The sequence below is a fragment of the Terrapene carolina genome, unplaced genomic scaffold (assembly GCF_002925995.2).
Source record: "Terrapene carolina triunguis isolate 2854851 unplaced genomic scaffold, T_m_triunguis-2.0 Scaffold62, whole genome shotgun sequence".
Lineage (NCBI taxonomy): Eukaryota > Metazoa > Chordata > Testudines > Emydidae > Terrapene > Terrapene triunguis.
The window spans coordinates 6,598,200-6,623,154 of NW_020664413.1; the positions used below are offsets into that span (position 1 = coordinate 6,598,200).

Sequence of the window (24,955 nt, forward strand, 5' to 3'; positions counted from 1 at the left end):
TGCCAATGGGTGTAAGCCCTGAGGCCGACCCAGGACACACTGGAGGGATTAGATCTCCTGGCTGGCCTGGGAATACTGGGGAGTCCCCCAGGAGGAGCTGGAACCTGTTGAGAAGGAAAAGGAGGTCTGGTCCTCCCTACTCGCCATGCTGTTGCTGCAATCTTCAACAGGAAAAGCAGCATAAAGGAAGACATTCTTAAATTGAAAATTCTTTGGGACAGAGATGGTGTCTGTCCCAAAGGGGGTTATACGGTGTTTCTGGGGAAGGGGGGGGGGGTAATGCAGTGCCTTGAATAACAGGCTCCAGTCTTTTGTGGGGTTTTGGGGTACTGTGGTAATGTAAATAATAAAGTACAATAACACATTCTAATCAGTTACAAAGTACTCTACATGGTGTCCAAAATGCAAGTGTTCTTCTAGTCACACAAATGTAAGGTTATGAAGATGGAATTAATTTGTGTAAATTATTGCCAGGCTTTATTTACTGGTTTTAGAGTGGCAGCCGTGTTAGTCTGTATCAGCAAAAACAACGAGGAGTCCTTGTAGCACTTTAGAGACCAACAAATTTATTTGGGCATAAGCTTTCCCGCGGGCTAAAACCCACTTCATCAGATGCATGGAGTGGAAAATACAGTAAGCAGTATATATATATATATCACAGCTCATGAAAACATGGGCGTTGCCTTACCAAGTGGGGAGTCAGTGCTAACAAGGCCAATTCGATGAAGGTGGAAGTGGCCTATTCTGAACGAGTACAGTGCCCTCTCAAAAGCATGTGCAAAATGTAGACCTGAAGTTCGCTGTAAATGTATCTGCCACTAGGTGTCACCCAGCTCCCTGACACAGACACAAACCCCCTCCCCCCCCCTTTGCAGGAAGCTCTCAACGTGCTTCATTGCAGCGTCAAAGCGCTGAAGCAAGAGGCGAGGTCTTATTATGACTGACAGCTCAGGGAGCCGGGTCTTGTCAACGTCACAGTCGGACTGGGCTGGATTGAGCATTAACTCAGCCAATCAAAGTCGTTGGATTATTCCCGCCCCGGCCCCTTTCGCCCTGCCTCCACCAATCCCTTAGCAGACAACGGGGAGTAGGCGGGATGCGAACGAGCAGGGCAGGGGCTCCCGCTTGCTCCACTTCCAGTTCTCGCGAGATCTCGTGCCCCCTTCGCTGGGTGACTGCGCAGCCGCCATGTTGGTTGCTATGCTGCCTGTGTGAGGAGGAGGGAGGGAGGCCCTGAGGGAAAGAGGCTGCGGTTCCCCCCTTCTCCAGGCAGCGCTACACTCACATCGGCAGAGAGCCTGCTCGCACGCCTGCTGCCTCCGCCCTCTCCTCCGGTTCGCCCCCCCCGGAGGAGACCCCCCCTCACTGAGTGTACGGGGGGTCCTGTGCCCCTTCCCGTGGGGTCCCCTGTCCTAGTGCCGCCCCCCAGCGGTTGTAGGCGGGGGGGCAGAGGAGTGTCCGAAAGGGGGGGGGTTCGCCGCCTTCTCTCCGGCCCCCTCCCCGCCTCCCTCGGCCCAGTCGCCGCAGTACGATGTGGTCCTCGCCGCTGCGGCTGGGAGCGGGGCGGCTGCTGCTGCTGCCCGTGCGGCGGCTGCTGCGCGGGCACTGAAGGCAGCGAGCGCGCCGGTGTGCGCGAGGGGGGTCGCGGGGAGGCAGCGGCGAGCCGAGCCGAGCCCGCGGGTCTCTCCTCAGCGCCCCTCTCGCCTGATCTGGAAGGACGCGGCTGTTATGTGAAGGTGAGAGACGCCCCGTCCTGCGGTGCGGGGTGCGCAGGGCTCCGAAACCGGAGGCTGTGGCCGTGTGTGCGGCGGGTCGCGCTGGCGGCGGCGCTAGTGCAGGGGGTAGAAGGGGCCAGGCGTTTGCCTTCTCTAGCCCACCCTCTGCAGCCCCCTGTACCATCCCATATACGGAGCTGTTCATGGAAAGCAGCTCTCCTGAGAGCCCCCGCCAGTGTGGGTGGTTCCGCCCCCCCCCCCACCTGCCCAAAAGATTTCGGAAGAAGGCTGAAAAAAAGCCACCAAACACACCATGGGTTCAAAAACACCGTTCAGAAGAAAGGGGGGTGGTGAGGATGGCTGGGGCGTATGTTTTCTAGGGATCCAGCAGTATAGGAAACTCCTCACATTTCTGAAACAAGGCATTCTTCTATTGGGAATGGATTTAATATGGAAGTATAAGGTTGTCATGATTCCTAGGTGCATGGGTGAGTGCCCGTGGGTTTCTTTGGACAGGAAAAATAGGTTTGAGCGTAGTCTCTTCATTCTTACAGTACGTTTTTTAGTGTCTCCCTCAACCAGAAAGCTTGTATAATCGCGTACGTCTTATATGCAAGGGAGGCTTTTACTGTACCTGGTGATGGGTAACTCATGAACTCATTGCACTGCCATCTGGAAAAGGAAGAATGCTGTTGTTTTTTCAAAGCAAGGCTTTTGTTAAAACTAGCTAGCTGCCGGTTTACATGAAATGTTCCAGTTGCTTAAGCAAATGTAAATATATATGTGATCAAATGTTGTGCCACTGTTCCTACAGAATGAGTAATAGATGATTTAAAGAGCCTAAAACAAAATGCACATGTCAAAGCAATATCAAAATGCTTGTATCCCTGACGATTTTTAGTGCATTTTAAAAATTCAGTAGAGGATGCTTTTAAGGTAGACATCGATGGCTAAGCCACAGTAGCACATGCATTTTGTCAGTTTGGATATTTCTCGTGCTTAAACTAAACTCTGGTATGAATGGTAGTGAGGGTTTATTGCATGTGTGGTTTTTGACTACTGTATTGATATTGGTAAAGAAATGCTTTGTAATGCAAGGAGTTACTGATGTGCCCACATACAGCCAGATGTCTGTGAGCTCATTACACCTTAAATGTGTTGTAATGATACATGAATGTAATTTAAATTAAATTTTATAAAACAATTTTCTTGTAAGATATTTGCATTGTGCCAAAGCTTTTCCAGTTTGTTGCCTAAACATTTTGTGAGTACCTTATTTTTGACAATATTTCTTGCTTCATTGACCTCAAAAGTTATTTTTTCCACTCCCTGTTTTTTTTCATAGCATAAATCTCAAATTTGTTATGCTTCACCATCAAACTGATAGGTCAATCCTTGGAGAGGGTACACACATATAAATATACACACACAATCTCTGGAATGTTTGTGGTTTATAATCTCAGAAATGCAACTTTGTTTACATCGGAAGATGTGATTTTGAAGATCAATTTTAAACATTTAACTTGAACTTTTAGAAAGGCATAACAAAATAGGACAGAATGTGTAAAAATATCTCTTTACTATCTTTAATTTTCCAGTTTCCTAGTATTTTTTTTTCAGGATTTTTTTCTTGTCTTTTGTCATCTATTTAGCCTACTTAAAGCTGTTCCAGAAATTGAAACCTCCGTGAAGCTTCTTCAAAAGCATAAATGTGCTGGTGTTTTGCTTTCTCGTGTCTCATTCCATATGTGCTTAGATTCTGGTTTGTTTGTGATTTAGGTTCATAATGAATTTAGATACCAGAATAAATCTTATTTCTTTTGCCAGTTAGCTAGCACCACAAAATATATTCATTGCTTTAAAGTTGTGTTTACAGTCAGCTTAAATGAGGAATTAGAAGGTTAAGACAGTATTGATTGAACGCCCTTGCTAAAAATACTTTCAGGGTTGGGTGTACTTAAAATGTTGCCACATGAAAGTTAATATGAACTGCTCTTCTGTAACAGGTTTATAGTTTATTATTGTTAGAGGCTGTATTTGTAAAACAAAAATAAATGAAAACAAAACCCTAGCATGTTAAAAGTACTGTAATGTGTTAATTGCTGTTTTCAGTGAATGAGCTCTCTAATATGGGATAGAGGCATTATTTATTAACTGTTAAAATGTCACTTTAATTAGCATGGTGGTGTTAAATATATGGCAAGTGTACGCCTCCCCAAGTACTGTATTTTTGTTCTGATTCTGCAATGACCTCTGTGCAGGCGAGGGCTCCACCTACATAAAAGTAACATTGCAGCATTTAGGGCAGGGGCGGGCAAACTTTTTGGCCTGAGGGCCACATCGGGTTTCCAAAATTATATGAAGGGCTGGTTAGGCAAGGCTGTGCCTCCCCAAAGAGACAGGCGTGGCCCGGCCCCTGCCCCCATCCGACTCTCCTCGCTTCTCGCCCCCTCACAGCCCCCACCCCCGGGACTCCTGCCCCATCCAACCCTCCCGTTCCCTGTCCCCTGATGGCCCCCCCAGGACCCCTGTCCCATCCACCCCTCCCTGTTCCCTGACTGCCTCCAAACCCCCCGCCCTCCATCTAAACCCTCCTCTCATTCCTGACTGCCCTTCCCTGCCCCATCTAGCCACCCCTTCTCCCTGACTGCCCCCTGCCACCCCATCCAACTCCCCCTCCTTCCTGACTGCTCCCCCAGACCCCTGCCCCATTCAACCCCCCTGTTCCTCGCCCTCTGACCGCTCTGCCCCCTATCCACACCCCCGCCCCCTGACCACCACCCCGAACTCCCCTGCCCTCTATCCAACCCTCCCTTCCCCCTTACCGCTGCCTGGAGCGCTGGTGACGCTACAGCCATGCTGCCCAGAGCACCAGGACAAGCATCCACGCCGCCCGGCTGGAGCCAGCCACCATGCACCTCAGAGCACTGGGTCAGGCTGTGGCTCTGCAGCTGCACTGCCCGGCAAGAGCTCGCAGCCCCGCCGCCCAGAGCATTGCGCAGTGGAGAGGCCGGGGGCTAGCCTCCCGGGCCAGGAGCTCAGGGGCTGGGCAGGAGGGTTCCGCGGGCCAGATTTGGCCCGCGGGCTGTAGTTTGCCCAACTCTGATTTAGGGCCTTAATGTTCATTCTAGAAATACTGGGTCATTATTTATTGTGAGCACTTGCTACAAGTGAATGATCATCGTTAACACCTGTGCCTGCTTAGAGTTTCATTGACTTCCATGCCTGTGTGTCTGGAGTTGTAGGGCTGGGGCTAAAAACAAAAGCTTGAGGTGTGTGAAAGATTAAGTGCACTGATTATTTACTTTTTGAAAAACTATATTTTAGCCACTGATTATTTTTGTTGCTTAAATCAGTCATTCTCAACCAGGGGTACGCAGAGGTGTTCCAGGGTGCACATCAACTCATCTAGATATTATTTGCCTAGTTTTACAACTGGATTAATAAAAAGCACTAGCGAAGTCAGTACAAACTGACAAAAGATTTCATAGGCCTGGTCTACACTAGGACTTTAATTCGGATTTAGTTGCCTTAATCCGAATTAACCCTTCACCCGTCCACACTACAGAGCCAGTTAATTCGAATTAAAGGGCCCTTTAAATCGATTTCTGTACTCCACCTCGACGAACGGAGTAGAGCCTAAATCGATTTTGTTAATTCGAATTAGGGTTAGTGTGGACGCACACCACCGAATTACTGTGTTTAAGTTAATGGGGTAGTGTGGCCGCACACTACCGAATTAATGTGGTTTAAAACCGAATTAAGGTGCTTAGTGTGGCCGCGCACAATCGAATTTATACAACCTGTTTCCCAAATTCGAATTATCTAAATTCGGATTAATCCTGTAGTGTAGACATACCCATACAGACAATGACTTTATACTGCTCTATATACTATACACTGAAATGTAAGTACAATCTTTATATTCCAGTTGGTTTATTTTATAATTACAGTAAAAACTGTTTTATCTGGCATGTTGGGAGACTGGGGGGTGCCGATAAGTGAAAAATGCCTGTTAACTAAGAGGGAGGGAGTTTGGGTGTGGGAGGAGGTGCAGGGCTGTGGGCTTGGGGTGTAGGAGGGGGTGCAGGGCGTGGGCTCTGGGAGGGAGTTTGGGTGCGGGAGTGGGCTCGGAGCAGAGGGTTGGGGCACAGGAGTGGGCTCAGAGTCCCGGATCCGGGGGGGCACTCACCTCAGGCGGCTCCCCGCAAGCGGCAACCTGTCCCGGCTGCTCCTAGGCAGAGGTGTGGCAGGAGGCTCTGCACGCTGCCTCGAGCGCCGGCTCTGCAGCTGGGGGAGTGGCGCCTGTGAGCAGAGGTAGCATGCAGAGCTGCCTGCCGTGCCTCTGCCTAGGAGCAGCCGGGACAGGTCGCCGCTTGCGTGGAGCCGCCTGAGGTGAGCTCCCCCTGGATCCGGCACTCCACACCCTCTCCCATTCCCCTACCCCGAGCCCCCTCCTGCACCCAAACTCCCTCCTAGAGCCCGCGCGCTGCACCCCGTCCCGTGTGCCACGTCCCGTCCCACGCCCCAACCACCTGCCGGCCCCACGCCAACCGGACTATAAACCAGACTTTCAATGAATATCAGAAATGCCAGTTTATAGAGCTTTCTGGTTGGTGAAGTGCCGGATAAAACAGCTTTTACTGTATGTGGTAAAAATGAGAATAAGCAATTTTTCAGTAATAGTGTGCTGTGATTCTTTTGTATTCTTATGTCTGATTTTGCAAGTCGTTTTTAAGTGAGTTGAAACCTGAGAGTATGCAAGACAAATCAGACTCCTGAAAGGGGTACAGTAGTTTTGAAAGGTTGAGAACCACTGGCTTAAATTACAGCTGTGCCCAAAAGTCCTAATCAAGGTTTGGACAGCCTATTGTTAGATTCTGACAGTGTTGGTGGGTTGTCTTGGAAATGTGTTAATTAAACTATCAGAGACCCAAGATCTATTTAGAGTATGAACACCGTTTTACTGAATAATTCTGTAGTTCGGAGGGTCTGTGTTTAAGTTCCCTGCGTGGCTGCGCAGCAGCCTGTTTAGTGCTGCATAGGCGCTCAGGCAACCCGCCGGGGGAGGGGCACCCCTCCCCCAACCCCCATCTGCCACAGCTGGAGCGCCCCTCTCCCGGCCCGAACTCTGCTGCAGCCGGGGCGCCCGGACTGGCCAGGGTGGCACGGCCGGAGCGGCCCGGACCTAGCCACGGCCGGATCGGGCCCAGGCGCGGCTGAAGCGGCTCTCCCCCGGCCTGGACCTCTTGGGGCTGGGGAAGGAGTGCCTATCCAGCAGCTCCAGCCTCAGAGCTGCCCTGACAGGGAGAGGAGCCTCTCCCCCACAGCCCAGGTGGTGCTGTGGAGAGAGAGAGCTAGGGGGAGTCCTCTCTCCCAGTCATAGGCCTGGAGCCCCCTCCTGCACTCCAAACCGCAGAGCCCGCACTCCCCGCCGGAGCCCTCGCCCCCCATCCCAGAGCCCGCATCCCCAGCCGGAGCCCTTACACCCCTGCATCCCAACCCTCTGCCCCAGCCCTGAGCCCCTCATCCCTGGCCCCACCCCAGAGTCTGCACCCCAACTCTCTGCCTTAGCCCTGAGCCCCCTCCCACACTCCAAATCCCTCCTCCCCACTCCCATGAATTTTATGTGCACCAATATGTAGATGATGTGTCACACATCACCTCCATATTGGGGCATATAACAAAATTCATTCCTCACATGGGTGGGAAAAATTAGAGGGAACACTGGTCTGCGTATCATTCATATGCTTGATTAATTAAAAAAGTAAATTTGTATATAAGCATTTTTTCAAAAAGTAAGTCAGTATAATAAGCTAAATATATTGGACTGTCGGACTTTCAAAACAAAAATCAAAGTTATGCTTGTACTTTTGAAGCTGTTCATGCCACCACCCCATTAGACAGGTGGTATTTTGTATGATGGCACTTTCTTCTAGAAGGCTTTTTGCTTGAAGTCCTGTGATATGAACAGAGCAGGTGAGAAGTAAAGTAGGATGGTATTTTAAACCAATGGGTGTGGTAGACCAAGACTAATGGAGAGCTTAAATTACTTTTGATAGCTGGTATGGGTAAAGATATTAAGTGAATGTTTTGTTTAGTTTGAGTTAAAACCTGATTACAAATAAGTAGTGGTCAAAAGCACCCTTTTTCTTTGGTTATAAAGGCCACTATTAGAGTACTGCTTAATACTGATAAGTAAAATAAGCTGTTATTTTGGTTTATTTTGTCTGTAATTCAGAATGCTTCTAGCAATTGGCTTCTGTGGTGCACTGTATCTTTATTCTCTCCCCATCCCACCCCACCTTGTCTAAATTTGATGCAAGATCACATGTATCCCATGCCTTCACATCCTGCATCCATCTCATTTCCACCCGTACCAATTATAAAAATTGTTGAACAAGAGAATCTTTCACCATATGCTCATGACTACTTTCTTCATATACCACTTTCACTCTCATGCTATCACTGTTCAGAAAGCGATGAAAGGCTCCATGCAGTACTCATGAGTTTTTTCACTCTGCTTCTATTTGCAATGTTGTGAAAGTGGTCTGTACAGGAATAGTACAATGCGATTGTCTGCAGTGGTGGAGGGAAACTGAAGGTGGAGAGAAGAGGTCGTTAAGATTATTGGGGTGAACAGGTGGGAGAAGACAAAACCAAAGAAGGAGATGACCAGTGGTCTAGCATAGTATTCCCCAAATGGTGGGTCTTGACCTATCAGTGGGTAACAGGGAGATTCTAGATGGATTGCCACATCCAGGGCTGGATTAACCCATCACTGGGCCCTGGCCTGGGCAAACATGCACTATTCCTGGCCCACTGTGGGTGGAGTTCTGGGGCAGAGGGAGGACTGGAGAGCAAGCCCACCCGGCAGGAGCCGCTCTTGTTCTACAGGATTAAGCCTGGCTCCCTGCTCTAGTGATGCAACCAGGGGCACAGCATCACTTAAATTTGGCCTGGCCACCCCCAATTGATGCTGCGACCCCATGCTCCAGGTCGCAATGCCACTCAAATTTGGTTCAACTGTCAGAGGGGGAGGCTCCCGTAACACCTGGAGTGGGAAGCCAGTTCCACAGAACAGGAGCTGCCACGGCGGGGTCATTTTCCAACCCCTTCCTCTCAGGCCTTCCCTCTGCATTGTGCCTGGATTAGGGTTGCAGGGCTGGGGCAGAGAGAACATATCATAACATAACAGAGAGAATGGTGGGTCATAAAAAAAAAGAAGACAAAATGGAGTGGGTGGGTTGACTTAATAAAAAAGTTTGGCAACCACTGGTCTAGCAGTAGTATATCTGGTTCTTTTCTCTCGGAGCCAGCTGTGGATGGAATATTCCTTTGGGAATGGGGGCGATGTCTCCTCCCCACCCCCAGTGACCTCCACCTTGCCCAGACTAAAGTAGTAGCACAGTAATAGTTTTAACCTAGCTTTAAAAAAAAAAAAAAAAATTAAAAAAAGTTTTGACACTTAGCTGAAATCCCAGCATGTATCGTTCTGTGATGACATATTGAGAGGACATCTTCAGCAAACCATACAGTGCCAGTAAGAATGCAGAGCCTAGTCTTCCTCCCTTCTTCTTTTAGAGGGGGAAAAAAAAGGCAGCCATGTATGTATTATGTGACACTTAGAGCCTAATTAATGGAATTATTGAGCATTTTTTTTGAGTTTAGCATAAGTTTTTAATTTTACATGAATTGCAAAGATAACACTTAAAATTCTGACAGATTCTGTGGTCATATCATATGTTGGCATATGTTAAGGGCTGTTATAAAGGTGATGTTATAAATTGTTCTCCATGAATTGGATTAATCTTCAGCAAGGGAGATCTAGGTAAGGTATTAGGGGGAAAACTTTCTAACTGTAAGGATAGTTAAGCACTGGAATAGATTTCCAAGGGAGGTTGTGAAATCCTCGTCATTAGAGGCTTTTAAGAACAGGTTAGATAAACATCTGTCAAAAATGCTCTAGGTAGACTTGGTCCTGCCTCAGTGCGGGGGGCTGGATTAGATGACCTCTCAAGGTCCCTTCCAGCCCTACATTTCTATAATTCTATCGTGGTCAGGAGAATGAGTCATACAGATTTAGGTTAAGAAAAAAAGAGGCTTGTTTAGGGATCTGTACTATAGTACAATAAAATCTTCTGTAATGACTTTTCACACTGTCCCTTCAAAGTTTTTGCAAAAAACTGTAAGCCATTCAAATCGCTGCTAAGGGCAGGTCTACACTTAAAACGCTGCAGCGGCTCAGCTGTGCCACTCCAGCACTTCAGTGAAGATGCTGCTATGCCGACAGGAGAGTTTCTCCCATCGGGGTAGTTAATCTACCTCTGCAAGAGTCAGTAGTTGTGTCGATGGGAGAAGCCCTCCCGTTGACGTAGCACGCTGTATACCCGGGCTTAGGTCGGAATAACTGCGTTCAGTGGTGTGGCTTTTTCACACCCCATAGCCATATAGTTATACAGACATAAGTTTATCGTGAAGACCTGGCCTAAAGCACATAAGAAAAGTTGTATAAAACAAGGTTCTTACTTCTATTGAAACTCAAATTAGTTCCTCATCTTCTGCATTCTAGTGGAAGAACTAGAGAGGTGGAACACTTGGACTCTTGTCCAAGGAAACTCTTTGTATTGTTCTGCAGTAACTCCGTTGATCAATTTTAAGAGCAGTATTTAATGGGAAATACAAGTGTACTTGGCTACAAATGGGCTGTGTGGTATATGGCTTTAAAGATGGCAAGGTGTGTACCCATTCAACAATAAAGTAAACTAACAACCTTTAATGATAAGTGTGTGTGATATGTAATGGAGAATGTTCTCTCAGAAATATTTTCACTGCTTGGGGAAAGTACAGTGAAGTGGAGCTGCCATTTGGGAGTTATCAGACCACATCTGAGGTTTGGGGGAGGGAAATCATAGTGCACTCCCCAGAGTGAATTTTGTGTTCCCCTCTCATTTTAGCCACTCCTTACCATTTTCAAGAAAGGCTACCTGGCCACATACTGATTGGTCAAGCACTATAATTCAAATACCAAGATTTTCAGATGAAACCAAGTTTATTATGGCTAAAGAATAGAGATGCCATTTTAAACACTTGGATTCCTTTAATTAGAATCTGTCCTAGACTAGAAAGACAGCAAAGATCTATTCCAGCCCTCTACCAATGCAGGATTTTTCTAAAAGTATTTTAGTCTGTGTTTTTTTTTCATTTTAAATACCTCAAGTTGTAGATCTTTTAGTGCAGTACTTTCTTTGGAAGATTTTTCCACAGTCTTAAAAGATCTCGTGGTCAGCTTGGTGATAGTCTTGTTAATTTACTATTCTGTTTGTTACTGAGAACATAAGAATGGCCATACTGGGTCAGACCAATGGTCCATCTAGCTCAGTGTCCTGTCTTCCAACAGTGGCCAATGCCAGGTGCTTCAGAGGGAGTGAACAGAACATATAATCATCAAGTGATCTTTCCCCTGTTGCCCATTCGCAGCTTTTGGCAAATAGAGACTAGGAACACTTCAGAGCATGGTTGTGCATCCCAGCCCATCCAGGCTAATAGCTGTTGATGGACCTATCCTCCATGAATTTATCTATCTCTTTTTTGAACCCTGTTATAGTCTTGGCCTTCACAACATTCTCTGGCAAAGAGTTCCACAGGTTGACTGTGCGTTGTGTGAAGAAATACTTTCTTTTGTTTGTTTTAAACCTGCTGCCTATTAATTTCATTTGGTGACCCTTAGTTCTTGTGTTATGAGAAAATAAATAAATAACACTTCCTTATTTACTTTCTCCACACCAGTCATGATTTTATAGACCTCTATCATATCCCCCTTTAGTCATCTCTTTTCCAAGCTGAAAAGTTTCAGTCTTATTAATCTCTCCTCATTATAGAAGCTGTTCTGTACCCCTAATCACTTTTGTTGCCCTTTTCTGTACCTTTTCCAATTCCAATATATCTTTTTAGAGATGGGGTGACTAGTTCTGCATGGAGTGTTCAAGATGTGGGTGTACCATGGATTTATATGGCAGCAATATATTTTCTGTTTTCTTATCCCTTTCCTAATGATTCCTGACATTCTATTCACTTTTTTGACTACTGCTGCACATTGAGTGGATGATTTCAGAGAGCTATCCACAATGACTCCAAGATCTTCCTTGAGTGGTAATAGCTAATTTAGACCCCATCATTTTATATGTATAGTTGGGATTATGTTTTCCAGCGTGCTTTACTTTGCATTTATCAACATTGAATTGCATCTTCCAATTTGTTGCCCAGTCACCCAGTTTGTGAGATCCTTTTGTAACTCTTTGGAGTCTGTTTGGGACTTAACTATCTTGAATAATTTTGTATCATCTGCAAATTTTGCCACCTCGCTGTTTACCCCCTTTTCCAGATCATTTATGAATATGTTGAACAGTACTGGTCCCAGTACAGACCCCTGGGGGACACCACTATTTATCTGTCTCCATTCTGAAAACTGACCATTTATTCCTACCCTTTGTTTCCTATCTTTTAACCAGTTACTGATCCATGAGAGGACTTTTCCCACTGATCCCATGACAACTTACTTTGCTTTAAGAGCCTTTGGTGAGGGATGTTGTCAAAGGCTTTCTGAAAATCTAAATATACTATATCCCCTGGAGCCCCCTTGTCCACATGCTTGTTGACCCCCTCAAAGAATTCTAGTAGATTGGTGAGGCATAATTTCCCTTTACAAAAACCATGTTGACTCTTCACCCCAAGAAATCGTGTTCATCTATGTATCTGATCATTCTGTTCTTTACTATAATTTCAAATAATTTGCCTGGTATTGAAGTTAGGATTACCAGCCTGTAATTGCCGGGATCACCTCGGGAGCCTTTTAAAAAAAATTGGCATCACATTAGCTGTCCTCCAGTCAGCTGGTACAGAAGCTGATTTAAATGATTGGTTACGTACCACAATTAGTAGTTCTGCATTTTCACATTTGAGTTCCTTCAGAACTCTTGGGTGAATACCACTGGTCCTTGTGACTTAAAATATTCTTTTCTTCCTAAATTTTCTGTTTTTAAATTCATAATTCCTAGGTACATAAATGTACTACCTAAGATGCCCTTCTTCCTTAGTGTTTATACACTTCAAATATATGTGTGTATAAAGTTGCCATATTTCCCTGTTTTGGTCCCACTTTAGCCAAACTAAACATATTTATTTTTAATGTTTCATGCTAAATCTGTCATTCCAGCTGTAAAAGTACACCATCAACTTTAAATGTATTCAGTTTCAAAAAGGGAGTTTTAGGGACTTATGCATACACATGAGTCCCCTTGCCAGTTATTGTGGTTGTACAGTCTTTTTTCCTATTCTCTTCCCCCCCACCCCCAAAAAAGTTTCTTCTCTCGCTGTCTGCATAAATAGAAAATAACTATACAGGAGAAATACTGAAATTGACTATACACAAAGTGTATCCAAAGAGCAAAGTGAACAAAGACGAAAAACATTTTTTCTGTGGTAGTAATCTTAAAGGATTCATGGAACTGTCTCACAGAAATAAGATTTTAAAAAGCAAACTGAATAAGATTCAGCAGGAGTTGAAACCAGGGTTTTAGGTCCACAGCAGAGAACTCTACACTTGAACTAAAGAAGTAGCTGGAAGCAATAGTAAGTTGTTGTTTTTTACATGGACTAGCCACCTCAGTGATGTTACAGTACATGTTGCCAGTGATTTATACAACTTTTTGCTTGACAGCAGAAGAAAGTTAAGAATCAGGATTCGTGGGTTTTAATACTGGAAGTCAAGTGTGGTCTAGTGGTTGCAGACAGCACATAGATTTGACACATTCACTCTGAAAGGCAGTGTGGCTGACTAGGCGAGATTTGAATGCACCATGTTAGAAACCTGTGTTCTATTCTTAGCTCTCCAAGAAGTGACCTTCTTCAAAGTCTGTTATCACATCTGTAAAATGGTGGTAACGGTGCTTACCTGTCTCTTAAGGTGCGGGAATGAGGCTTTTTTTCAATAATAGTGCACAGAATTAACACCAGTTAGTGAAAGAGCTGAGACGAGCTAATGTTCTTTTGATTCTCAACCCAGTGCTCCTTTTACTAGATGAAAGGCTATTCTGCTACCGCTACGCTTGTTGTTGTCCTGAAGCATGCCAAAGCTCCATGGGGCTGAGAGCTTCCTTGTTGTAAGTGAAATGTTCAGTGATTTTTAGCAGTGACTCTCACAGGCTCTACTGAGGATGTACAGATGGCATTTTTCAGTGTCTTATAGTATAGCCAAATATGGATGGATTTCCTGCTCCAAAACATTGAAGCATCAAATCCTTTCAAAGAAACATTTTGGGGGTGGGAGGAGAAATAATATTGGTAAAGCTATCTATTCTTCCCTAATCCGGTTCTCAGAAATGCCTGAACCATTTTTGCTGAAACTTTCCAAGAAAATTCAGCATTGTACAGAAAACAAGCATGGAAAATTCAAGTTCAAATGGTTAAAGTTTGGCAAAGTTGTAGGCAACTGAAAAGGAACATGACCTGCTGCTTACAAGCAGGGATGAATTGGTAGGGGAAGTAGAAGTGGGTGGCAATGTGGGCAGCAGTGACCATGAGATGGTTGAGTTTAAGATCCTCTCAAAAGGAAGAAAGGAGAGTAGCAAAATACGGACCCTGGACTTCAGAAAAGCAGACTTTGACTCCTTTAGGGATCTGAGGGCAGGATCCCCTGGGAGGCTAATATGAGGGGGAAAGGAGTCCAGGAAAGCTGGCTGTATTTTACAGAAGCCTTATTGAGGGCGCAGGAACAAACCATCCCGATGTGCAGAAAGAATAGCAAATATGGCAGGTGACCAGCTTGGCTTAACAATGAAATCTTCGGTGAGCTTAAACACAAAAAGGAAGCTTACCCGAAGTGGAAACTTGGACTGATGGAGGAGGAGTATAAAAATATTGCTCGAGCATGCAGGGTGTAATCAGGAAGGCCAAAACACAACTGGAGTTGCAGCTAGCAAGGGATATGAAGGGTAACAAGAAGGGTTTCTACAGGTATCTTAGCAACAAGCATCTTGACTTCAGCAAAGCTTTTGATATGGTCTCCCACAGCATTCTTGCCAGCAAGTTAAAAAAGTATGTATTGGATGAATGGACTATAAGGTGGATAGAAAGCTGGCTAGATTGTCGGACTCAACAGGTAGCCATCAACAGCTCGATGTCTAATTGGCAGCCGGTATCAAGCGGAGTGCCCCAGGGGTTAGTCCTGGGGCTGGTTTTGTTCAATATCTTCATTAATGATCTGGATGGTGGGATGGATTGCACCCTCAGCAAGTTCACAGATGACACTAAGCTGGGGGGAGAGGTAGATACACTGGAGGGTAGGGATGGGGTCCACAGTGACCTAGACAATTGGAGGATTGGGCCAAAAGAAATCCGATGAGGTTCAACAAAGACAAGTGCAGAGTCCTGCACTTAGGACGGAAGAATCCCGTGCTCCACTACAGGCTGGGGACCGACTGGCTAATCAGCAGTTCTGCAGAAAAGGACCAGGGGATTGCAGTGGACAAGAAGCTGGATATGAGTCAGCAGTGTGCCCTTGTTCCCAAGAAGGCTAACGGCATATTGGGCTGCATTAATAGGAGCATTGCTAGCAGATCGAGGCCTCTGTTCGGCACTGGTGAGGCCACCCCTGGAGTATTGTGTCCAGTTTTGGGCCCGCCACTACAGAAAAGATGTGGACAAATTGGAGAGAATCCAGCAGAGGGCAATGAAAATGATCAGGGTGCTGGGGCACATGACTTACGACAAGAGGCTGAGGGAACTGGGCTTGTTTAGTCTGCAGAAGAGAAGAGTGATCGGGGATTTAATAGCAGCCTTCAACTACCTGAAGGGGGGTTCCAAAGAGGATGTTCTCAGTGGTGGCGGGGGACAGAACAAGAAGCAATGGTCTCAAGTTGCAGTGGGGGAGGTCTAGGTTGGATATTAGGAAACACTATTTCACTAGGAGGGTGGTGAAACACTGGAATAGGTTACCTAGGAAGGTGGTGGAATCTCCATCCTTAGAGGTTTTTAAGGCCCAGCTTGACAAAGCCCTGGCTGGGATGATTTAGTTGGTGTTGGTCCTTCTTTGAGCAGGGGGTTGGACTAGCTGACCTCCTCAGGTCTCTTCCAATCCTAATCTTCTATGATTCTTCTATGAATTTATAATGGAAGGTGGAAGGCACCCTTAATTGCAAACATTGTTACCAGCTCCACCTATGCTGGACAGACCGCAGTTGTTCCCAAGTCTCTCCCTCCCACTGAATGTCTATTTTTGGGATTAATCCTCAGATGTTTGTAATTTTCCAGATTGAATCTTTTTTTATTTCATGGCTATATTTCCAATGTCACTTTGTATTTCTCTGTCCTGAATGATGTTCTCAGCACCTCCTTCATGTTGTATTTGCATATGATACTGCTGTTTACTTCCTCTTTCAGATCATTAATAGAGATATTACAGAAGACCAGTACTATCAGTCAGTGTGGCATCCTAATAGATGCATATCTACAATCATTGTTCCATGTGATATAGTCATTTACTGTCCCATTCACACAGGCATTAAGTTATATAATCCAGTGGTTCTCAACCAAAGGTCTGGGGCCCCCGGGGAGCCGTAGGCAGGTTTCAGGATGTCTGCTAAGCATGGCCGGCATTAGTCTGGCTTTCTGCCCAGGGCCCTAGCGAAAGTCCCGCCGCGCAGGACTGCAAGGAATATTGCAGGGCCCCGAGACCTACCACCCGGGGCTGAAGCCTCAGCAACGTAGCTTTGTGGTGCCTCCTGTGGCATGGGGCCCTGGGCAATTGTCCTGCTTGCTATCTCTTAATGCCAGCCGTGGCTTTTATATGCAGAAAACCAGTTGGCCGTAGAGTTTTTATAGCATGTTGGGGGTGGGGAGGGGCGCGAGGGCTCAGAAAGAAAAAGGTTGAGAACCCCAGATATAATTCAACTTTTGAACTTACCACACTGAACCAGGAAAATGTAACCTCATTGTTAGACAACTGAACTCTACTTGGGGCTTCCCTTGGAAAGCACCCACCTTCAATTAATGCAGAATGCACGGGTTTCTCTCACATAGGTGAGCTGCCATGTGATTGACACCTGTGGTCTGTACTGATTATGTATATGCTTCAGAGAGCAATTCAGTGTTGTTGAGCCTATAAGGTCGTAATTGGTATGGGACCTAGCTATGTGTGAGATCAACTGTTGCCCAAATCATCCATTTTGGACATTAAAATTGTAGGTTTTTGTATTGGCACGTAACAAGGTACTGCTCCTGCAAGCTCAAATGCTGTCTCAACACAACTTTGAGAAGGGCATAACTCCTTAAGGCTGAGTTTTGCATGGATAGTCTCCAGATGAAGCACATGAAGGAAAAGGGCATGTGACTGAGGAAAATGTTGTTAATTATTGGGGATTTAAAGCAGAATTATTGGTTCAGTCTAGGAGAAACTTGGGACTGGGAAAGACCTGGAATGAGGTTCTCCACAGAAATTGGCAGAAGGATAGTTGCCTGGGGAGCAGTGTAGCAGCCAAGGATCCAGAGTTGGAGACTGGCAGAGCTCTCTCTGCCTATGTAGCCTGGAGCATGAGCCCAGAAGTAAGATGAGTGAGAATCTCTGATAAAAGGATGATTATAAATTCCAGGCAAAAGGCCAGAAAAGACCTGGGAAGCCCAGATCCAAGTGTGAAGGGGGAATTGTTTTTGTTTAACCATACCAATAAACTAGACCCCATAAGGAGGGAGACTAGTTGAAACAGTTATGTGGCATCTTATGTGGCACAAACTCAGGCATGATGGGACATGACAACTGTTATAGGCAACCATCACCATAGTATTTGAGTACTTGTTGGGTCACTTACTCTTGTGTTCTTGAATTAGATTTCCTGGGGCTGAGAAGGGATTTTTCAGTATGTGGCTCATGATCTTGGGGATGTTGCCTCCTGTGGTCCACGGCCACCAGACACAGAAGTTGGTCAGTTTTAGGGCATGGTATAAGACATTAATTTGGCTATGCTTCTGATAGATTTATGCATGACATTAATAGATAGGGCAAGTGTTTGAGTAATTCTTAGTATGTAAGAGGATCTGTTGTTGGGCCTTTAAGTTTGAAGATTTATTTTGATTGTCATTTTATAAACAATTGTTTTTAATAAAGTAAGCTGTGGAGAATCTGAGCCATTGACTTGTGCTCATGTGTGAGCGTTTTCTCCAAATGAGAGTTTTTGGAATACTGGATATTTTTTTTCCTATTCTTTGGCACTAAGGAAGACTGAATAGAGCACTAACTGTGCCAAGAGTCGGAAAATAAGGAAGTTACAGTTCAACACAATCTTTTCCTTCAACCACTAACCATCTGTTCTTACTTCCATGTCATCATAATTAGAAATATACCATAAAATCAAACACACAGTACACCAAAGTTATAAGAAAATAGAAAAATAAATAAATCTTTGTTACTCTTGTACCCATCACCATCATATTTAGGCTCTAGATGTTCATGAATTCCATGAACCTCAAGAGTATGGGAATGAGATGATTAACTTAATGACTTCATTTTTCCATGGAACTGAGTTCCCTCAACAAAGCCATTGAAGTAGAAGGCATCTCATCCTGTTTTGATGCCATTTATTGTTTCTTTGTCTGTGACAAACTTGGCACCAAGGCAACTACTAAGAAGTCATGAATTGAAAATTCAGCCTCTGCTAATGGCATAGTGGGATGCCAAAGCATCTTTCACTAAGAAAATCTCAGTGCACCTCGCCCTTCCTGGTGCTAGGCTCTTCATTTACACCTGTAGTGCTGTCAGGGTTCTCCCTCCTCCCCCACCACTCTGAACTCTGGGGTACAGATGTGGGGACCGCATGAAAGACCCCCTACGCTTGTATTCTACCAGCTTAGGTTAAAAATTCCCCAAGGCACAAATTCCTTTCCTTGTCCTTGGATGGTATTGCTGCCACCACCAAGTGATTTACACACAAATTCAGGGAAGGGTCACTAGGAATCCCTATTCCCCCCAAATATCCTCCCAAGTCCCTTAACCCCCTTTCCTGGGGAGGCTTGAGAATAATATACCAACCAGTTGCCTTAGCAGTGTGAGCACAGACCAGACCTTTTGTCTTCAGGACACTGAAATCAATCAGGTTCTTAAAAGAAGAACTTTATTTATAAAAAAAATAAAATAAAAGAATCACACCTGCAAAATCAGCATGGAAGGTAACTTTACAGGGTAATAAAAAGATTTAAAACACAGAGGATTCCCCTCTGGGCTCAGCTGGACAGTAACAGGAAAATTCACAAGCCAAACAAAAGATAACCTAACGCATTTCCTTGCCCTACTTACAATTTCTGTGGTTTTAGATGGATTATTCTATTCCAGGTATATTTTCAGGAGATATTGGACCTGTTTGGCTTCTCCTTCCGTCCGGAGAGGGAACAACAAAAGAGAACAACAAACAAATCCTTCTCCCCCAGATTTGAAAGTATCTTCTTTCCTCATTGGTCCTTCTGGTCAGGTGCCAACTAGGTTATTTGAACTGGGTAACCCCTTACAGATAAGGAAATCCAGTACCGCTGCCAAGGAGGGATTTTATGCTACTGCATACGTGCATGCTATTGCATACATATCCTTCCCCCTATATTTATCCTTTTCCCCACCAATGTTGAACATGGGGTGAAATTTTGAGATGCCTCAGGTTTCAGTGGCAACAGTACGTTAACATTCCACTGTAATGCAGATGTTACCATAATTTAGCTGTCTGAATGCCTGAATAAATTAAGTACCTGGATAAAAAGCAGCTGGCTCAAGTTCAATCTGTATAAGACAGAAATCATGATAGGATAAAGGAAGTACTTTGAGGAACTGGCAGAAGCTCTGACTTCATCTTCCTTTGAAAGCCGCTGCTCTCTGATTTTTAAGTTTAATATGCAGTTTCTAAATTGTCTGGACGCATTACTGTCCCTAGACACCAGAATAGCAGCAATGATCAGAAAGTTACTATTTAGAATGGTGCCCTTTCCTGCTTGATATACACTCAGACATGGTGATCTGTGTCTTTGTCCTTCATCCTGGTTGGGCTATTAGAATATGTTCTACCTGTAACTCTTTGTTAAAGCTACACAGAAACCAGCTAATTTAACATGTACTAGTTCACTGGTCGGGTAATGCATGCTACTGAGTGTACCTTATGCTGGTACATTGTACGCTGTCTTCCCATCCACTTGTAGATCTGTTTAAAAAAATTTTGTGCTGATTTTTCAAGGCCTTAATGGGCCGAAACTTAATTTTATCAAAAACCATCCCATTTCTTGTAACCCACCTAAACAGCTGAGATCAGCAGAGTTGCTGTTGTTGAGGTAGCCCAACTTGAGATGAAGGCACTGTACGCTGAGTTGGCAAGCCAGATAGTCTGTGATGATTGGCCATTTATTTCTATGGCCCCTAGCTCTCTACTGTCTCACTCCCTATCTTCAAAGGTGAAAATGAGCCTTTCTTTATTTGAGTTTTATGTAGCACCCTATAATTTTGCAATAAGGCAGAATTGCTAGTGATTTTCCACTGAAGATAAAAAAAATCTTAAAGTGAAATTAATGAAGGGATGAATGCAGTCCTATTGAGTGACATGTTTTTCTTAATTGTGTTTGTGCAGGCTAAATAGAATGTTTGTGGATGTGTTATAAACTTATAAGTAAATGCAAAAATAGCTCATTAACTCTACCGTATTAGCCTTTGATTTTATAGTATATTGCTATTTAGATGTAGGAGCAAGAGAAGATGGTTAGTGCCTGAAGGCAAGAATTTTTATTTAGCTTATTTTTCAGATTTGTCTTAATATTAGGGTTATTGATTAATTGCAGTTAACTCACGCGATTAATTTAAAAAAAGTAACTGTGATTTATAAAATTAATCACGATTAATCGCAGTTTTAATTGTACTGTTAAACAATAGAATGCCAATTGAAATTTATTAAATATTTTTGATATTTTTCTACATTTTCAAATGCATTGATTTCAATTACAACACAGAATACAAAGTGTTCAGTGCTCACTTTATATTATTTTTATTACAAATATTTGCACTGTAAAAATGATAAACAAGAAATAGTATTTTTCAATTCACCTCATACAAGTACTGTAGTGCAGTCTCTTTATCGTGAAAGTGCAACTTACAAATGTAGATTTTTTTGTTACATGACTGCACTCAAAAACAAAACAATGTAAAACTTTAGAGCCTAGATGTCCACTCAGTCCTACTTCTTGTTCAGCCAATTGTTAAGACAAACAAGTTTGTTTACATTTATGGGAGTTACTGCTGACTGCTTCTTATTTACTATGACACCCGAAGGTGAGAACAGGCATTCGCGTGGCACTTTTGTAGCCGGAGTTGCAAGGTATTTACATGCCAGATATGCTACACATTCGTATGCCCCTTCATGCTTCGGCCACCATTACAGAGGACATGCTTCCATGCTGATGACGCTCGTTTAAAAAAAAGTGCGTTAATTAAATTTGTGACTGAACTTCTTGGGGGAGAATTGTATGTCTCCTGCTCTTTTACCTGCATTCTGCTATATATTTCATGTTATTGCAGTCTTGGATGATGACTCAACACATGTTGTTCATTTTAAGAACACTTTCACTGCAGATTTGACAAAAGGCAAAGAAGGAACCAATGTGAGATTGCTAAAAATAGCTACAGCACTCGACCCAAGGTTTAAGACTCTGAAGTGCCTTCCAAAATCTGAGAGGGACGAGGTGTGGAACATGCTTTCAGAAGTCTTAAAGGAGCAACACTCTGATGTGGAAACTACAGAACCCGAACCACCAAAAAAGAAAATCAATCTTCTGCTGATGGCATCTGACTCCTTTGGAATGGTGGTTGAAGCATGAAGGGACATATGAATCTTTAGCGCATCTGGCAAGTAAATATCTTGCGATGCCGGCTACAACAGTGCCTTGTGAACACCTGTTCTCACTTTCAGATGACATTGTAAACAAGAAGCGGGCAGCATTATCTCCTGCAAATGTAAACAAAGTTGTTTGTCTGAGTGACTAACTGAACAAGAAGTAGGACTGAGTGGACTTTTAGTCTCTAAAGTTTTACTTTGTTTTATTTTTGAATACAGGTTTTTCTGTACATAATTCTACGTTTGTAAGTTCAGCTTTCATGATAAAGAGATTGTATTACAGTACTTGTATGAGGTGAACTGCTGGCTTTCCCCACCCTAAGTTCATTCTTACCACCAGTGATGGTACTGGAGCGTCTCCTTGCTTCAGCAAGCTCTTACTTACCCTGTGGTTTTCTCTTAGTGTTGTAAATAGTTAAATAAGTAGTTCTTTTGTTTCTTAACAGTTAGTGTGTTAGTGTTGTAGATTAGATAGTCCCCTCTGGGATTTAGCCCAGGGACAGGCCACCGAAATTGGACTTGGCAGCATCGGTGCAAAGTTCACCTCCGGCACCGGTCTCCCGGTGATGATCCCAGTTCCAAGGAAGCTCCTGCAGTGAGGGCGTTCCCCGACCTCCCGTGAGGCAAAGGGAAAGTCTGGGGAGGAGAATAGACCCTTGCGGGATAGTAAGGCTACGTCTATACTTGCAGATGTAGAGTGCCGGGAGTTAAACCAGCCCTCGGATACAGCAGCAGGGAAAGCGCTGCTGTGTGTTCACACTGGGCTCCTTGTGATTGTGGCGCATGTCCACATTAGCAGCTCTTGCAACACCACAGAAAGCAGTGCATTGTGGTAGCTATCCCAGTGTGCAAGTGGCTGCAGCGTGCTTTGGAAAGGGTTTGCAATGCCTAATGGGGCAGGCACAGCATCACATGATACAGGTTTCCCAATCCCATTGTTCCATGGGCATCCTACGAGATTGCCAGCTGCTTGTCCAATGAGGGGGTGGGGAGTGTGACAGGAAGTGTGTTGTGTGTATGTGGGGGGAGAGACGTGTTTTGGGGGGCAGAGTGTGTCAGCATGCTATCTTGTAAGTTCAGACAGTGGCAGGAGGAAGGGGGAAACCCGACATCAGCCCCCACCCCCTGCCTCTCTCACTCATGCATGCGAGCGCGCACAAACACCTGCCTCTGCTGCAGAGGCATTCCACAGTAATGGTTTGCTTTGTGTCCTGGAGCAGATAAGCATGCATGCTGTCAGAAATGGAGCTTTGAAAGGGGATATTCACATGCCTGCAGCCGAGTTCAAAACAATGACCAGAGTGGCCACTTGACTTCAGGGGATTATGGGATGTTTCCAAAGGACAATCACAACACAGTAATGCAACACGTCATCCAGCCTGACACCCCGGCGCTTCAGCCGGGGCGCAGAAAACTCTATGCTTCTCGTGAAGGTGGATTACCAGGGGTGCCCCAGCCTCGCGGTCTGGGTGCTCTAAGTGCCTTGCCAGTGTGGACACCTCAGGAGTTAGGGTGCCCGGGGCTGATTTCTGCACTCTAACTTGCAAGTGTAGACAAGGCCTTAGTCTCCGGAGGCCAGTCAGGCACTTGCATCGCCGGCTAGGGCAACCAGTCTTCCTAGGGACCCACCGCCCACCCCAGGTAGTGGCAGAGGTCCCCAGCACCTGGAAGTCCTGTCCACGCCGGAGGCCTTCCAGGCTGCAAAAGACATTGTCTTTGCTGGTGTCCCCAGTGCCCTGCCAAGACGTGGTTGTCTCCTGGGGGAAGCCCAGCCCCACCACAAAAAGGGCAAGGGCTATAAGCGCCATCAGGGCCAATAATCGGATTCTGCCTCTCAGTCGGGCTCTTCCCATTACCCTCAGGGTAACAAGCGGGCGTTTTGAGAGTGCGCCCCAAGGGCGATGTCCTAGTCTACAGACAGGATCCTACCCTCCTTCTGTTTTCCAACCACCTTTCTCCCTTCCTCCCCACTTGGACTGCAATAACGACAGACGGCTGGGTCTTCAGCACTGTGGCAGTGGGGTACACCCTACAGTTTATTTCTACCCTTCCTCCCATCTCCCTTCCTGTCCCTCTTCAGGGACCCTTCTCACGAGCGGCTTCTTGCCCAAGAGGTGCAAGCTCTCTTGCAAGTCGGGGCTGTAGAGGAAGTCCCCGTACATCAGAAAGGGAAAGGGTTTTATTCCCGATATTTTCTCATATCAAAGACCAAGGGCAGTCTATGTCCTATTTTTGACCTGCGAGACCTCAAGAAGTTGAAGTTTCGCATGGTCTCCCTGGCCTCCATCATTCCTTCCCTGGATCCTGGAGACTGGTATGCTGCCTTCGATTTGAAGGACGCCTACTTTCATATATAAATATTCCACAGATACAGACCTTTTCTGTGTTTCAGTGGGGACTGCCCACTTCAGTTTGTGCATGTCAGTGGCGGTGGCTTACCTCAGATGTCCAGATTTACCCATACCTCGACGACTGGCTGATCAAAGGCTGCTCCAGAACACAGGTCCAGCACGGTGTCACCGTGCTACAAGCCACGTGCCACGCTCTGGACCTGTTGATAAATGAACAAAAATCAGTGTTAATCCCGGTCCAACGGATAGAGTTTATTGGAGTGGTACTTGACTTTACCCGAGCCAGGGGATTTCTGTCGCAGGACAATGTCAGATCTCATTGCTAGCGTCTCCACACACCCACTCACCAAGGCCTAGGTCTGCCTTAGGCTACTGGGTCACATGGCAGTGTGCACTTATGTCGTCCGCCATGCAAGGCTCAGACTGCAGCCCCTTTAACTGTGGCTAGTGACTGTCTATTCCCCATTCAGGGATCACCTGGACAAGGTCATCACGATCCCGCCAAAAGTGCTTATCTCTCTGCAGTGGTGGACTGACCCAAAGTGGGTGCTGGAAGGAGTACCGTTGGAGAGTCCACGACCCACAGTCTCCCTGATATCTGATGCCTCAGACCTCGGTTGGGGAGCACATCTTGGTATGCTGCGGACTCGGGACATGGTCTCCAGAGGAACTTGCACTGCATAAAAATGTCAGAGAGCTCAGGGCCATCCGCCTGGCATGTGGGGTCTTTCTGACACACTTCTCCAGTCGAGTAGTACAGGCGTCGATGGACAATATGACCTCAATGTTCTATGTCAACAGGCAAGGGGGGGCGCACTCGTGGCACAAATGTCCTCGGCGGCCTTCCTAGCAAATGTCCCTATCCAGGGCTTCTGCAGGGCCGCGATGTGGTTTTAGGTTTCAGAGTGGTAGCCGTGTTAGTCTGTATCAGCAAAAACAACGAGGAGTCCTTGTGGCACCTTAGAGACTAACAAATTTATTT

General features: G+C 45.4%; 1 protein-coding gene across 1 annotated transcript in view; it reads left to right on the plus strand.

The window, feature by feature from the left end:
- Window positions 1-1,224: 1,224 nt before the first annotated feature.
- The window catches only part of PTPN4 (protein tyrosine phosphatase non-receptor type 4), a 214,180-nt gene continuing 190,449 nt past the window's right edge, over window positions 1,225-24,955 (plus strand). The window contains exon 1 of the mRNA XM_026647734.2: window positions 1,225-1,736. The gene's annotated coding sequence lies outside the window, so the exon portion shown is untranslated. The remainder of the gene's footprint in view (window positions 1,737-24,955) is intronic.